Genomic DNA, 10,748 nt, shown 5'->3' with positions numbered 1-10,748 from the left:
GGTGGGGGGGAGTGGCATTGTAGGTTGGGATGTGATTTTTTATTTTTCATCAGAAATTGATTGGATTTTGCAGATTGGTTGTTATATTCCAGAACATATCCAGGTTATTGGAGGAGTGAGGTTAAAAAGTTATGACAAAAGATTATGAAAATAAACATGATTTTTTTCTTTGAGATAATGTGCAGAGATCATCTGTTCACAATTAGACCAGAAATGAAAGTAAATACTGTTAATTCCATGATGACTTTAAGTGACCTCTCCTATTGATCTGATCAGGGCACACAGAATTGCTGCAGGCACTTGTACTTTATCTCATTTCCTGTGCATAAAAACTGAACTGGGTTTTCAGAGTGTCACACCCCTTCCATTGTCCATTATCAGGACATTAGTCGGTATGACTGGTACATTCTTACCCTTCTGCCAGCAGGCCATGGAAGTTCCACCTGCATGTTTCCAATCTCCCCCGGGGTTTCATAAGTGTGACATGACCGCCTCCATTTGCAGGCAGACAGGCTAACTGCCTCCCTGCCAGTCCAAACCCCCCGCTGACTAATTACTGACACAATGTCAGCACGGACAGCTGGCAAGGCCATTTTGTGAAGTGAAGCATTTGACTGGGGTTGGCTGGAAGGAGGCCTTTTGCATCTGTAGGAGGCCTGGATTCTCACATCAAACAATGCAGCAGTGCCCATGAGGCAGCATGCTGAATGCACAGTCCGTCAGCGCTGTGGAATGATGGTTAAGACGGCTGGTTGTGCTTATTAGAGATAGTTGGATTGCTCTAGAGTGTGTGTTGTAATATGCTGGAACTTTTAAGGGGTAGCTGTCATTCTAGATTGTTCTAGAGATCTTACGTGATCACATATGCCTCCGGTGCACTGTTGACTATAGCAGAATCAGAACTGAGTTTATCTGCCACATAAGCTTCTTCTTAGAAGAAAGGTAACTTGGTGAGTTGCTCCCAAGGCAACAGTAAACCCACACAATTCCAATAAACAGTTTATGTAGTGCTGAAGTACAGGAGATAAATGTTTAATATTCTACAGTTATGTTCAGAATTTATAAGCAGAGTGCATGCCATATATGTTATATAAAAAGCACATAAACAGTCTAAATATCACAAATTAGCAAATGCGTAATGTGAAAGTATGTGGAGCTTTATATATCATCAGCTTTGATACAGATGGTTGGCTGTATTATTACCCTAAAATCTGCTCTAAATGAAATAGTTCACCCAAAAATGAAAATTTTCTGAACATGTACTCAAGATGTAGGTGAGTTTGTTTGTTCATTGGGGCACATTTTGCAAAATTTAGCATTACATCAATGGATCTTCTGCAGTGAATGGGTGCCATCAGAATGAGAGTCCAAACAGCTGATAAAACCATCACAATAATCCACATGTAATCCACACAACTCCAGTGCATCAACTGACATCTTGTGAAGTGAAAAGCTGTGAAAAGTCCATTACTAAGGCATTTTAAAAGTTTAAAAAGTCCATATCTATTGTGCTCTCACATCAAAATCTACCAACATATTTGTTTAGAACTATTTTGGACTGTTTTCACATGTAAACGGTGCTTGATCTGTGCAAATTTCTCTCCTTATTCAGATGATGACTTTTTCACTGGAGAAAGCAATAGGTGAGTAAATTTTCTGAAATTTTTCATTTTTGGGTGAATTCCTTTTACAACTTTGTCACTTTGAAACATGCGTGACATTGCAGTGTCCAGTCAGTAATTTCTACTGCAGAATGCTATTAAACACAATACACAATTTGAGATTTGGTGGAAATTACACTGTGGTGGAAATGTTCATGAATACCAAACAATATTCCAGAATTCTGTACAAAGTCTAGAAATGTTACTTTGAATTAAGGATACATAAAATGCTAGTAATGAAATTAGCTATTAAGCATTTACTAAGAAGATCGACAGCACTTATGCAAGTAATTTAAGCACTCAAAGACAAATGGTCCACTAGGTAGTGCGCATACACAAGATGTGTCCATCCAGGCTCACTGTCAATAGAATATACTTTAAGGGGCTTGCATGCTCAGTTGTGCATTAACTCTTCTGTGAGAGTGCAAAGTATTTTTTTATATATAGTTTTAAGCGAGTTTACTTTCTAAAAGTCCACAGGGCCAAATGTACCCATAGCGGATGAAACAATGTCTATGTAAAGTGGTTTGGGCTGAATTAATTGCAGAAGTGTAATACTTAGGGTTAGGGGTTTAAAAAAAAAAATCCCAAAACAGAATATCTAAGAATATCAATACAGTGCTGCTGTGCAAGCACTGTAATCAATAGTATTAGTCTAAACCCAAAAAATGCACTCTGCCCAATTTTAGCAGAGTAATTCATTGTCCCAACTGAACATTAGTTCCCATGACAACCTAGTCATCTATTAGTTCTCTGGCATTGTGACAGCGGTACAGTAGCCAACATACTTTTTTAAATAGAGTTCTTTTAGTGTGCGAGATGTTATTTTAGAGCTGAAAAGCTCATAGCGACTCCGCTCACACTTGCCTTTGTGTCATGTGCTCTGTGAATGAACGTATTCTGCTGTGACAGATATATTAGTCAGGTTTGGTTCTCTTCCCTGATGCTGGATGACAGTTCATAACACTTTCTTCCTTAGAAATATCAGACAGTGAAATCAACTTGGGAATCCACGTGGCCTGAAATACTCCTTCCATCTAGACTGACTTTGTTCTACTATAAAAATTCAATATGACACTTTGTCTTGCTGAGCACTATACCGAGTCGTCCTTTCAGAGTCACCTAAAATATAGCTATTATAGTTTTACACCTGAATGGAGCGTGGCTGTGTGGTGTTTCTGTTGATCTACCTGGACAGGAGAGTGCAGCCCTTCCATAACAGCAGCATAAGGGCAGAGACCGCCGAATCTCAGAGCAGCAAACGCTTAAGAGCGCGTGGGGCCCGAAGTAAATCACCTTTCAGAGAGGGAGAGGGAAAGATATCAGAGTCAGAGAGAGACAGAGGCAGCAAAGATAACATCTATGTGCCACAATGTGTGATTGCACTGGTTACTGCCTCTTTTGTAGCAGATTTGGAGCTCTAAGTCGTTCCATTTGTTGCCTCTCAGTGTAGCAAGCATAAAATTGGCGAGTCTTGTGTAGCCAAGAGTCTGTTTCTAAGCTTACTGAGATGAATTTAATTATTTTTTCCTAAATGCTGGAAATAAGGGTAACACTTTAGTATAGGGACCAATTCTCACTATTAACTAGCTGTTATAACAATGAACAATGTTTATAATATAATATAATATAATATATACAGTATATATAAAATTTATATTTATTTACTCCAATTCTTTGCAAAACTAACAAGTGTACCTGAGACCAACATAACATTAGAGGATAACAAATGTAATACTTTACGAAAAAATAAATTCTCTGCTTATCTGAATATTGGGGGAATTTCATGGTTATGATCCTGTATTCAAGTACAAATTATGATGCTTAAAGGGATAGGTCAACCAAAAATTAAAATTGTATCATTTACTCTCCCTCGTGTGTTTCGAAACCAGCATGACTTTCTTCTGTTGAACACAAACAGAAATGATTTATATCCATACAATGAAAGTGAACGGTGACTACAGCGGTCAAGCAAGATTTTTAGTAAATAATAATGAAAATGTCTGATTGTTTCTCACATATGACTTCAGATGACTTGAAATACAGTGTTTGAGTAACATGGACCACTTTTATGATGCTTTTATTGTTTTTTTGTCACTTGTAGAGCTTGACAGCCCACGGTCCCCATTCACTTACATTGTATGGAAAAGAGCAGCATGAACATTCTTTTAAACATCTCCTTTTGTGTTCTACTGAAAAAAGAAAGTCATACACATATATCACGACTTCAGGTTGAGAAAAGTATGCGCTTATATTCATTAGGCTTTTGATAATTAATCCTTAGTGTCATTACACATAACTTGCCCTGATGTGGTTTAATAAAATATGATGCACCTAAAGCAGTAATTCTGTATCCTTAGCCACCTGCTTAGGTAAATATCATGAACATAATTAAAACACTTTTTATTAGACCCTACGGCAAGAAATGTAAATGTGAACCAGACTGCAGTCGAAACCTAAGTTGAGCAGCATCCCTAAAAGGCCACATGGATTTTCCTCAGTCACTGTGGGCCATATCAGTTTCTACCAGTCCTAGTCCTCCGTCTCTCTTTAAGGTGTCTAAGCTGTTGTGCTGCAAACACCTTGGGTTGCTCAAAGCTCCAGCTCTCATGTGAACAGAGTAGAAGAGGCACAAGAGTAGAAGAGAGGAGATACTCTCTTCTCCTTCTTAGCACAGCACCGGGGACAGTTGTGTCACGCTGAGATAAAGAATCTCATGGACGTGAGAAGACTCCCAATGCTCAGCCTGCCAAAGTTCAGCAGTTTAAAGCCTCCCTGTCATCTCCAACCAGAAAGACATAAATAGCAAGCACAGAGCTTTCTGGCTATCGCCTCATGCCTTTGCCTGATTCTGTGGCTGAGATTCCCGTGGGAATGACTGAGACAGTGGAACAATGCAGCTGAGAAATTAAAAGATAAATCCTGCCAGTGAGACAGGCTCTGCATTCTAATATCTAATATCTATTCTAATATCTCAGAATGAAGTTGTAAGGAAGCCTCTCCACTGTATGTGATTTTGAGCTTGATTTACTATTCTGGGCAAGATACAGCTATTAAGAGAATAGTTCATCTAAAAATGAAAATCATCATTTACTCATCCTCATGTTGTATGTATGACTTTCATTCTTTTGTGGAACACATTTTATTAGCCAGGCTGAGCTCCAAAAAAAAAGAGAGAGAGAGGGAGAAAAGAAAAGTAAAAACAGTATATTTCAAGTCTCTTTAATCATTCTTACTATTTATTTATTTATTTTTACATTAGGGGGCATTTACATGACCCTGTTTTAAACTAAATACAAAAAAAAACTTTTTTTTAAGATTTATTTTTGGCATTTATTTGCTTTATTTTGATAGGACAGTCAGTAGGCAGAAAGTGAAGTGGGAGAAAGAGAGGGGGTGAGATCAGAAAAGGCCCGCAAGCCGGGACTCGAATTCAGGACGCCCAAAGCACAATGGCGCTATAGCGCGCTGACAATATGGAAAGCTTTTTAAGCGCTTTTGCTGTTTATTTATATGACAATGTCATGTTTGGGGGCCTGAAATCACAAACTTTTGAAAATGGGCTTCAAAGTGCAAATTTTTGAAAAGCATGCCATTATCATTTTCATGTAAACAACAAAAACGTGAATTTGTGAAAACGGTGACGTCATGTGCAGACGTGTAGTGTTTCTTTACAAAGAATATAATATCACATTTAATATTTTTTTTCCACACAGTATAAATTAATTTACATGAAATCTTCCTTTATATTCTAAGATGGGGGTCCCTCACAAGGGGATAAACATATTTGGTGGTTGTTGGCGTCATGGGCGTCGCTAGACCATTTCTCCTGGGTCAAAAGCCTGATCAAAATACTGCTGTGCCCCAGTAAACTTTTAAATGTCAGTTACTGTATGCCAACTTGAGAATAATTTTTTTCACACAATATTTCAGCAATCAGGTCATATGTTTTTTTTTTTCTTCTTCTTTTTTGGTCATCTGTTTAGAATCAGATGCAAATAAATCCCTCTTTTAAACTAATCAGTCAGCGGGTTTGCAAAAAGGTCTAAAATTGTTTGTGATTCAGTTTGATTCATTAGGACATTTCACTCACACACTGGATCATTTGCAGTGGTTTTTCGAAATAGTAAATGAAATAGTAAACACTCTGTACTGAACTACTCGGTACTGCAGGTAAAGATTTATATATCCAAAACAGTATCAAAAGAGTATCAAAATATGGGCCCCTGGTTGGCATTAAAGTTTCAAAACCCCTGGTTTAGGAGACTTTAAAAGCTGAAAACAAAAGAGATTTTATACGTGAGAGAGATACAGATTGGGCAAGGAATGACCTGAGAATATTTTGTAACAATGAAGTGATGTTAGGATTAGTCGAGTGGAGTGTCAAGAAGAACAATTTGCAAAGGAAAGAAGTAGAGAAAAATATCAGACAGAGAAGGGAGATAAGAACAAAGTAGGACAGCTATAGTACTTAAAAGGAAGTGTCCTGAAAATCTAAGAATTAAATAAAGGTTTACATATTTCACTGTGAAAGTAGCCTGATCTTTATATGCCACGAGATTCTACTTTAGAATAAGAATCTGAACCAAAGTTTTTGTGAGCCTCTTAGCACCAAAGAAAACGCAACCCCTATATATGCTTTCCTTGATATTTATTTTTCCTTTTTCACAGAGTAGCACACAGCAAGAAGGCAGCTTATTAACAGAGGTGCTTGTGATTGGTGTTTCCACTTCCAGTGAAATGAAATGGCAGTGTTCAAAGAGACAAATCAATAGGTTAAGGGTTGAATGCTAAGTTGAGAAGGAAAACAGCTGTTTTTGACAAAAGCTCTCCATGGACTCAAAAGCTGTCACTGGAAGCCATTATTTTGCAGGGCTGCATTCAAACTTGATGGCTCTTTACATTTCCATGTAGAAAGTGTCAAGTACTTTGCGAATAATTGTTATAAAAGGGACATTTTCTGTGTTTCTATTTTTAAAAAATGACAAACCCTTTGTTTTGGTTAAATAGTGTGAAATGTCTTCGTCTGATATTGCTTTTAGAGACTGCCTTTGGGATTTAAAGTAATTTTAGTTAATTAACCCTGTCTTGTGATGTTGAAGTTTTGATTCTTGTCTATATACAGCTTCAGTACACTTATTCAACTAAATTTGAACTTTTTTGGAGTGCTGCACCGTAATGATGCCAAATGCTTTAGGGCTTGCTATATGGTTGCTAATAGGTGGTTACTAAGTCAAAAAGGCCATTCCTAAATCTCTATGATATTCTGATTCATACATATGACTGTGGTCTAGACCTGTGTAGCAATTAGAAAACAATTAGATTCAATTAGTGTCACACCCCTGGACTGTTTGTTGTGTTTTCTTTCCCCATGTACTCTGTGTGACCTACCGGTAGTTTCTGTCTCCGGTTCATTATGTCATTTGGTTCAGGTGTGTCTAGTTTAATTATCTTAATTTGCCAACCTACTTAAGTTGTGTTCTGTTCACCATTTGCTGTCCGGTTTACTACGTCCCTATGTGTGTTTCCTGCCTGTTCTGTCCTGGATTTACCCTTGTGTGGATTTATTAAAGACTATTTGCATTCATCTTCATCTTCTTCGTGCATTTATCTCACCGTAGCGTGACAGAAGACCGGAACGCAAAGTAAAAGAGTAATGCGGCGTGTTTCCCCGCGTTTTGTTTGTTTATTACATTTACATTTAATCATTTAACAGACGCTTTTATCCAAAGCGACTTACAAATGAGGACAATGGAAGCAATCAAAATCAACAAAAGAGCAATGATACACAAGTGCTATAACAAGTCTCCGTTAGCTTAACGCAGTACATGTAGCAAGGTTTTTTTTTAAATAATATAATAAATTAAAAGAATTTTATGTATTTTTTTACATAAAATTATATTTTTTTTATGTATCGCCAGGTAGGCGTACAGCAGTGACAGACAGACATATAACGGTGTCCTGTATGGAAAGATGTTTCCCAGCCAACAGTTGTCCATTTTCACCTGTACAAGTGAACAGAACACTGAGCATCGGCAGTAATGAGGCGCATTGGAGTGACGTCACCGCCCCTCTTCGACTGATTGGCTAGAGGAGGAGCTGTCAATCTAGAACTAGTGGACCAATGATGATGTTTTAGCCCTCCCTGATTTACATGAAACTCTAACCGCAACATTTGGAAGAAGAAGCACAGAACGTGGAATAAAGAGCAAAGGGAAAAACAGCATAAGCATACAAAAAAATAAAATATGTGCAGAAAATGTCTGAGAGCACAAAAAACTGAGAAATATAACCAAGGAACACATGATTTTGTGTGCAATTCAGATAATTTTGCATTAATATTTCAGTTTTGTGCAATATGATTTTAAATGTGTTTAAAGTTTTGATTCATGCTTATTTTTTTTAAATGCGTTATACAATTTTTGATTTACACGTATTATTTTGTGCGATATAATTTTACTTGTGTTTTTACATTTTGGTTTCACGCTTGTTTTTTTTTTTTATCCGTGACTGCAATACATTTGGCGGGAATATGATCCCATAGAGCACCACATCATCATATCAGAATGATTTCTGAAGGATCATGTGACACTGGTGAAGACTGGAGTAATGATGCTGAAAATTCAGCTTTGCCATTACAGGAATAAATTACATTTTAAAATACAATAAAATTGAAAACAATTGTAATAATATTTCACAATATTACTGTCTTTACCATATTTTTAATCAAATAAGTGCAAAGAAATCTGGTAACGCTTTAGATTACAACCCGCAAAGAACTAAGTATACTGAATTTACGGTGTACGTTTCTGTAATTATAGTGTACTTATAAAGAACGTACGTGTAATGGAACAATGTGTTACGTTGGGGTAATAAGTGGGTAACAACCAGATATGCAACCTGCAAAGACTGCGTAAGTAAACTGAAGTTACAGCGTAACTTTTTTGCAATTATAGTGTACTGTGTACCTATTCAGTACCTCCGTGTAGGTATAAGGGAATAATATGCGATGTTTGGGGAATAAAGGGGTAACAACCTGTAAAATTAAAAATAATTTATACTGTATTTTGAAACTAAGAGGTACCTATTCTAATATTACGTGGTATGTATGGCCTAAACAACAATCTTATGTTTGGGAATGATTTAGATAGACGATATATACTTTTTATCATTTTATATTGGTATTTTATTATAGGTGTATATGTATTTTTTAACCATGGGGTACACATTCTATTATTAAAGGACAAATTGCTCTGAAACAATTGTTTATACAGTAGGTCATACATACATTCATTATATATCAGGTAATGTATCAATAAACATGGTGGACTGTTTTATTTAATTCAAATATTGTTTGCAATTTACTATAGTCCTACTGCTGGGTTAAATTAACTCAAAATGGGTTTTAAAATTTAAATCACACACAATATGACAACAGTAACATCACAGGCAACAGACAGCCTAATAAAAGATTTAAATGTATTATACCAGTTCAGAAAAAAGCAAAGCAACTCCATACTTATACAGCTTATACAGTTAAATCAAATTCTTTTGAAAAGCTTGTTTAAGAATAAATAGATTTAGTTCAGTTTGTTCATGTTTTTCACCCACTGACGAAGTTAAACTATTATGGCCAAACCATCACGCCAATACACAGTAATAAACACTGAAAGTCAAGATTAAACTGTGTATTATAGCGAACTGACAGGATTTTACCATCTTTGATTTTACCGTTTTGATCCATGTCCTCAAGCATCATTTTGACTAACGTTAATATTAGTTCAGTTCCCGGTTTTACCGCTCATCAATCGCTGCTCAATGTTGTGAGAACATACTCGGACAAAAACCACCAGTTTTAAAAGAACAAATTCCAGTCAGTTTCAAAAATCTCTCTCCTCTTCGTTTCGACTCTCATTCACGTCCTCCACATTCATAACCCAGCAACGTCGGGTTACTTATTACTGATATCAACCCAAATTGGGTCAAATCAAGCCAGCTTCCTAACCCAACAGTCTCAACCGAGCGTTTGGATTGAAACAATTACCAGCGTGTTTCATATGTGTAGGCTATAAAAAAGTACACGGTGTATGATTTTGCTAAATCGCTTGCAAATATAAGATTGTTGTTAGGTCATAATTACCACGTAATATTAGAATAGGTACCCCTTAGTTTCAAAATACTTACAGTAGAAATAATTTGTAATTTTACAGATTATTACTCCTTTATTCCCCAAACGTTGCATATTGTTCCCTTATCCTTACACGGAGGTACTGAATAGGTATACTGTAATTACAAAAAAGTTATGTTGTAAATTCTGTTTATTTACGCAGTACATTGCAGGTTGTAATCTAAAGCATTACCAAAAATCTTACTGACAGCAAACTAAAGTTTGTGGGAAGTCTGGTCACTTAGAAACGTAATTTATTAACCAAAATAGTACTGTTTGCCTACTTTCTGTTTTACATGAATAAGTATTATCAAGTATCCATGTGCTGGTTGTTACCTTTTGTGTAACACAAGGGGCTCTATCATACACCCGGCGCAATGCGGCACCAGGCACGACGCAAGTGTTTTTTGCTAGTTTCAGCCCGATGCAGTTATCATTTTCACATCCTACGCCACGTTGTTTAAATAGCAAATGCATTTGCGCCCGTTTGTGCGCTCATGGGCGTGCTGGTCTGAAAACGAGGTGTGTTCAGGTGCATTGTTGGTGCATTGCTATTTTGAGGCAGCTGAAATAGACTGTGCCATTGACCAACTAAAACCTGGTCTAAAGTCAATGGCGCAGTAGTATTTTTGTTATTTAAAGAGTGCGTTAGTATAGGCGGGTCCACAACACGCGAACACTCTGCTTATTACACGCGCAGCAGCACAAAACATGCCAAATATTAAAACATTTTATGTAAAAGATTATTATTGTGTAGGCTACATAAATATAAAAATGCCTACATGTCATAATGGACATTAGATATGTATTAGAATTAGGCTACCTATTTGCTCGAGCAGGAGCAGCTAATTTCCTCTCTGGAGATGCAATCTGTCTTTGCACTTGCAAATTCTGCCGTGTAAATAGCAAATTCGCCATGA

General features: G+C 36.8%; 1 protein-coding gene across 2 annotated transcripts in view; it reads left to right on the top strand.

The window, feature by feature from the left end:
* LOC107697696 (transmembrane protein 121) overlaps window positions 1–10,748 on the top strand; it is a 30,605-nt gene that overhangs the window by 7,153 nt on the left and 12,704 nt on the right. The window contains exon 2 of one of the 2 annotated variants that reach the window (XM_016498493.1): window positions 1,613–1,643. The exons of the other annotated variant lie outside the window; for it this stretch is intronic. The gene's annotated coding sequence lies outside the window, so the exon portion shown is untranslated. The remainder of the gene's footprint in view (window positions 1–1,612; window positions 1,644–10,748) is intronic. 2 annotated transcript variants of the gene reach the window in all.

Source organism: Sinocyclocheilus anshuiensis, unplaced genomic scaffold (assembly GCF_001515605.1).
Source record: "Sinocyclocheilus anshuiensis isolate Anshui unplaced genomic scaffold, SAMN03320099.WGS_v1.1 scaffold446, whole genome shotgun sequence".
Lineage (NCBI taxonomy): Eukaryota > Metazoa > Chordata > Actinopteri > Cypriniformes > Cyprinidae > Sinocyclocheilus > Sinocyclocheilus anshuiensis.
Note: the sequence above shows the minus strand (reverse complement) of the source record. Positions and strands in the feature narration are given on the sequence as shown.